General features: G+C 39.8%; 1 long non-coding RNA gene across 1 annotated transcript; it reads right to left on the bottom strand.

Moving 5' to 3' along the window:
• Nucleotides 1-877: 877 nt before the first annotated feature.
• LOC117654770 (uncharacterized) lies at nucleotides 878-6,250 on the bottom strand. The gene is made up of 3 exons (XR_004588391.3): nucleotides 6,155-6,250; nucleotides 2,158-2,299; nucleotides 878-955 (listed from the first exon to the last, which is right to left on the bottom strand). It is a non-coding gene; the product is annotated as an uncharacterized LOC117654770 (long non-coding RNA).
• Between the last annotated feature and the right edge of the window lie 278 nt (nucleotides 6,251-6,528).

A 6,528-nucleotide genomic window follows, 5' to 3' on the forward strand; every position in this document is an offset into this window, starting at 1 on the left:
CTTACAGCCCATTCATTTAGTGACCATTTGAAGTTAGAACAGCACTGAAAAGTGACATGAGTGGTTTTCCCAATTACAACCATGCAGCATCCCCATGATCATGTGATCAAAATTTGGATGCTTGGCAATTGGCTCATATTTATGACAGTCGTCGTGTCCTAGGGTCACGTGATCACCTTTTGCGACTTTTTGACAGTCAGTGGGAGAAGTCAGACTCAAGTTAACAACCGTGCCACTAACTTAACTGCTATGGTTCACTTAACAACTGTGGCAAGAAAGGTTGTAAAATGAGGCAAAACTCACTTAACACTGTCTTGCTTAGCAACAGAAATTTTGCACTTGCAAAATTGTGGTTGTAAATCAAGGACTACCTGTACATTAATACAATCGTGCAAGTCTCCTGGCCCTTAATTTTACTCTCCCAGAAACTATGGAGGGTCCCTTCTGAAATTCTTCCATCTTTCCTCCCTCATTTCATTCATCAGATATTTTCTAGGCTGCAGCTCTTCTGCCTGAATCCAAAAGTCATTCCCACATACATTACAATTACTGAGTTTTCTCTCCATATCCAACTGTCCCAGATGCTTTTTCAAAAGGCAACTGGACTTCCTTTGTTTTTCCTTGAAGATGTTTCACTTCTCATCCAAGAAGCTTCTTCATTTGAAAAAGCACCTTTGGGACAATCTGGATGACTGAGAATCTCCATAGATGTCCATGTCTAATTTGTTCTTCCTAAGAATCATGCTGCAAAAGTGTGTTGTGATTGTTGCAGGAATTTTTGTGGCACACATTATGAACTCGTCTCCATTTTGGGGGTGGGTAGGTGAATTCTTTGTTCTTCGAGGTTAGAAATGAGGATGGGGTTAGGAAATCACTATTGATTTTAATGATCAATTTTATTACTCAGCAACGAGCACCAATAGGAAGACTGAACACAAAGTGCACTTGATCCCACCTGCAAGAGCAAAAATACCAGAAAAGAGCACTTTAGGGAAATTAAGATGAGCACAATACCCTGCTGAGGAAAATTACATTAAATTCACAAAAGAACTCGTGGGACAATGAATGTTCAGAAGATAATATATGGCTGCATCCCATTTCCCATCCCCCATTTCTGGCTGTGACTGAGGAGAATTTTAGTCCAAAACATTGGTGAGAAACCCAGATTGGACAAGACTAAGGATAAGAAGAATCTTGCTGAATGCATCCCATCCTCCATCTTTTCTCCTAACCTGGCCAAGAAGGAGCTTTTGAAAATCAGATCTTGTGGAGATCCTTTTCCTCTATTATCTTTTCCCACATGGAGAAAAGTTATTAAAGCTCACTAAAGTTTTATAAACATGAGGCAATGAGTGAGAAGGTTCATTCATGGCATCAGATGGGGACATTTATTTTTGAGGTAGAATGATACTAATTTTTGTCAATGCTGACTGGAAGATTGGGCATTAATTTGGAATAGACTGCATATACTGATAGTCTTCGATTTATGACCACAACTGAGTCCAAAATTTCCGTTGCTAAATGAGACAGTTAAGTGAATTTTGTCCCATTTTACAATCTTTCTTGCCACAGTTGTTAAGTGAATCACTGCAGGTGTTTGGTAACACGGTTGTTAAGTGAATCTGGCTTCCCCATTGACTTTGCTTGTCAGAAAGACATTCACACGACCACAGGACATCTCAAATGCCATAAACACGAGTCAATTGATCATGTGGCCATGGGGATGCTGAAAGCTCATTCTGTCATTAAAAACACAAGAGTAATCAAATAAATATTAATTGCTACTGGAATCTTTTGCCTGAGGCTAATAGTAGAATTGGCCCTTGGAGGCTTTCTCTTCTGAACTTGTAGGAAAGGTGAGATGAAGAGGATCTCATGGCTATTCCATTATCATTGTCAACCTGTACTGGGCATTAAATACTGGACAACTCTTTGTCTGAAATGTTATAGGGTTTTCTGCCTGAGCAGGTGGTTGGACTAGAAGACTTCCAAGATCCCTTCCAACTCTGTTATTCTGTTACTCTGTGCCTCCTTTTTTCCTTTCCTTTCCTTTCCTTTCCTTTCCTTTCCTTTCCTTTCCTTTCCTCCTTTCCTTTCCTTTCCTTTCCTTTCCTCTCCTTTCTTTTCCTCTCCTCACCTCACCTCACTTCACCTCACCTTCTTTCCTTTTCCTCTTTTTTCTGAAGTCTTCTTCAAGATTGACTCATGGCAACATCATTGACATGTCCATCTCTTGGCATGTTCTTGGCAACAGTTCTGAGTTGTTTTACATTCTTTCCTCTGTTATTGCAAAATAATCCTAAAAACACAAAATACAAGAAAAATATGAGTTAGGGAAGCTGTTTGCCAGAGTGAGAAACTTAGGATAACTAATGTTGTTGTTTTTTTTAATTCACATTGGTGCAATTCCTAACAGCCTAAATTGCTTCCCTGCTGATTCACTGTGTAGTTGTTTCCACCTTTTGCCTCCACTGCTTTCTTTATTCATTTACCTACTCCTTTCATTTGCCTTTCATCTTATAAAAGCAAGATGATCAAAAAAATGCAATATACAGTGCACAATGAACTAGAGAAAAAAGCATAAAGGAAAATAAAGTAGCAAATATAATACATCAGTAACTCACATCAACCAAATGAATAAAACAGTTTAAAATGCTAATCAAGATATTGGACCTGGTGCTTAAAAGATTAGAATGTCTTTGTAAAAAATGGGAGAGGTAGAAGAACTAAGGATTAAAACATAAAGGATTTATTCTCTCCTATTGCTTCAAACATCTATAGCACTGAGATAAGCCACTGTCCTGGACTGTTTTTAGCTGGTGGGATCTCTTCATAAACCCAATTTTGTCCTCCTTCATGCTTTCCATCCTTGGCACCATCTCTCTCTCTCCTCTGCTGCAGTGGGAATTTCTTGCCAAAAGACAAATAAGTGTTTATCTCTGCAATGTTTTCATCATGGCATCTTTTTCCTTCTAGATTAGACCAAGTGAACTTTCTTAGAATTCTTTATTGGCCAAGTGTGATTGGACACACAACAAAATTTTCTTGGTGCATACACTCTCAGAGTGTATAAAAGAAAAGATACATTCATCAAGAATCATAAGGGACAACACTTAATGATAGTCATTGGGAAACAGTCAATATAAGTGAGTCTCCGGAGAAGGGCAGCATATAAATCGAACCAATAAATAAATAAATAAATCTTAAGGATATCAGCAACAAGGTTACAGTCATACAGTCATAAGTGGGAGGAGATGGATGATAGGAACGATGAGACGATTAATAATAATGCAGCCATAGTGAATAGAATAGACAATGTTGAGGGAATTATTTGTTTAGCAGAGTGATGACGTTTGGGAAAAAAACAGTTCTTGTGTCTAGTTGTTCTGGTGTGCGGTGCTCTATAGCATCATTTTGAGGGTAGGAGTTGAAACAATTTATATCCAGGAAGCAAGGGGTCTGTAAATATTTTCACAGCCCTTTTTTGGACTCATGCAGTATTCAGGTCCTCAATGGAAGGCAGGTTGGTAGTAAGTGTTTTTTCTGCAGTTCTAATTATCCTCTGAAGTCTGTCCTCTGTGTCTGTCTTGCTGAGTTGCAGAACATCTTGGAGAACATCTGGCTGATAGGACCGTAGCCACGGTGCGTTAACCTGCTTGACTTCAGTGATAGGAGAAAAAGCATCTTTTTTCCCCCTCACTCAAAATAGAAGCCTAGATAAAAATATTTTTTGTAGGGGGGAGTGGATATTAGATTCCCCCAGGGATCTTTTTTGGGGTGGATATATTAGTTGGGAATGGGTTATAGTTCAGTTTGGCAGCCAATATGGGTGAGTCATGCTTTGGGGAAGGGAGCAATTAAAATGATATGGTTGCAGAGTAGGAGATTAACTTTGACTGATTAGAAGATAATTTTCATGGCATAAATATCAGGCTGATTCACAAGGAGGAGGAAAAAAATAGCTTATTAGATATTTGTACCCCTTCCAAAAAGTGGAATTTCGGAGCAGGAAATGATATAGAAAATGCAGGTGAAATGTGTGGGTGGAGCTTTTTGTATGTCCCACAGCAAGGAAAGACTTTTCTTTTTAGTTTTGGGGGGGGAAATCAAGAAGATAAACAATAGATGTTTATTAAACCACTCTTGGTGTGGAAAACATGGATATTTTCTTTTTTCTCCATTGGTTTGTTTTCTATCCCACCATTCTACTCAACTAACAATAATTAAAATATAGAATACAAAATCTTTAAAGATAGGCATTGAAAGCAGTGCTGAAATAAATAATCAGTTAAACGACTTAAGAAAGAATGCATCTTTATAGTTAGAAAGTAGGCTAGAGCTTCTAAAACAGTTTGATTCCATTATCCCTTTTTCTGGTCTCAAATAATGTCATTATTCACACACAAAAAGATTCTATTGTTTTACACAAGCATCTCATCAGTGGCCCTCCAAAACTAGATCCTTGACTTTCAAACAAGCAATTACAAACAGCTCTAATACTACCAGGATATTAAACACATAGAAGAAATCTGGAGCAGGAGCTAAATACAACTCCTGATGGAAGGCCCCCACAGCCTTGGACTGATGCAGGAGAAGACCCTCTCTCCTGTCTCAGAAATGGATCGTTTGACTTCAAGAGCAGCATGACATGGGCCTTTTCGGCAGTTCTTAATCTCCAAAAGGTTTGTCACAGAGGAGACAGTCCCTTGCACAAGCAGGCCCTAAGCCAGTGTTGGTGAACCTTTTCACCAATGGTGAAACGGGAGCATGCATGCATGCCAGAAACCGGAAGAGCAGCCACCCGGTGTGCATGCGCGTGCTGGGAAGATTATCTTCTGGTTTCCGGTGCGCATGCCGGTTAGAAACCAGAAGACCAGGTGTCTGGTGTGCATGCGCGTGCTGGAAACTGGAAGATCATCTTCCCAGGTGGCTGCTCTTCCGGTTTCCTGCGCTCCCACGTGCATGAAGCCTAGCTGGAAGAGCAACAGGTGATGGCTCGCGTGCCCGGAGAGATGGCTCTGCATGCCATTTCCAGAACGCGTGCCATAGGTTCGCCATCATGGCGTTAAGCTATTTAAGACTGTTCAAAGTTTTGAGGGACCAAGCTAAGGACAGACCATCCCTATGAAAAATCTATGGTGAAGTTACTAAGAATCAACATGTTCTGGTGGCACATAATCAATCAATCAAACTATTTAGAATTATAAGGATTAATAACCACAATTTTAATTGGCCCCATTGCTGTTAGGGTACCTGGTACAGACCTGGAAAAAATCTTAAAGATGGAAAATTAAGAACTTCAGAGATCATCCAGTTCAATCCCTGCTCAGCCCAGGATCTGCTAAATTGATATGCTCAATACATGCCCAACACGTCATCTCTATATTTTGCCTAGGTTCGGAAATTAATTTTTATACTAGTTACAGACTCTTTTCAAGGGTAGCATCTTGAAAATAACATAACAATTGTTAAGGAATTTGCAGAGCAACTCTTGAGTAGCAAGGCTGTGCACATGAAAGCAATTTAGAGTAGTTATGAATAAACACAGCCAACACACAGGTTTAGGTTTAGGTTTTATTTGATTTGTATACCGCCCTACTCCCGAAGGACTCAGGGCGGTGAACAGCCAACAATAAAATACATAAATACACAAAATTTAAAAACCCGATAAAATCAAATTAAACTTTTTGGCCCAGACAAATTAAAATACCCCAATAATTTAAAAACAGATTAAAATTTACATATTTTAAAAAGGGAAGAGATCAGGCCAAGCCCGCTTGATGGAATAAAAAGGTCTTCACAGCACGGCGGAAGGAACGCAGATCTGGGATTCTCCGTATCTCCGGGGGGAGCTCATTCCAGATGGTAGGTGCCCCCACAGAGAAGGCTCTCCCCCTAGGGGCCGCCAGTCGACACTGTTTGGCTGACGGCACCCGGAGGAGTCCCTCTCTATGAGAGCGTACTGGCCAGTGGGAGGCTATTGGTGGTAGTAGGCGGTCCCGTAAATAGATAGATACACTCAGATACACTGAGTTGTGTTTACTTTCAGGAAATTGTAAGGCACAGTCCAATAAACAATCCAGGTCCTACACGTATAAAGCAATAGATAGTAAAACAATAGTCCAGGGATAATCTAATAACGAAGTCTTCTTACCAGTCATTGTAGTCATACACATTAACAGTTGCAAACAGTAGCAAATACAGCAAAGAGCAGTAACGAGCAGTACAGATCAGCAAAGAGCCAGTAAAGGGAAACAAATCATGTTTCTAGCTTCCTCTTAAGGACATTGGCTACAGAGCTAACCAATCAGGACACAGTATGATGCAATACAGTCTTAAAGCTATATTGATGGTTTATATATTGCCAACCCAACAAGTTAGGTAACAATCATTTCCTAACAACAATACAGTAGTCAAGGCAGATCTAAGGCCGGATTTAGAGGTAGTCCTTAAATTAAGACCACAGATGAGCCCAAAATTTTTGTTGCTAAGCAACACTCAAGTTGTTAAGTGAATTTTGCCCTATTG

This window comes from Pantherophis guttatus, chromosome 4 (assembly GCF_059756535.1).
Source record: "Pantherophis guttatus breed Tessera chromosome 4, ASM5975653v1, whole genome shotgun sequence".
Lineage (NCBI taxonomy): Eukaryota > Metazoa > Chordata > Lepidosauria > Squamata > Colubridae > Pantherophis > Pantherophis guttatus.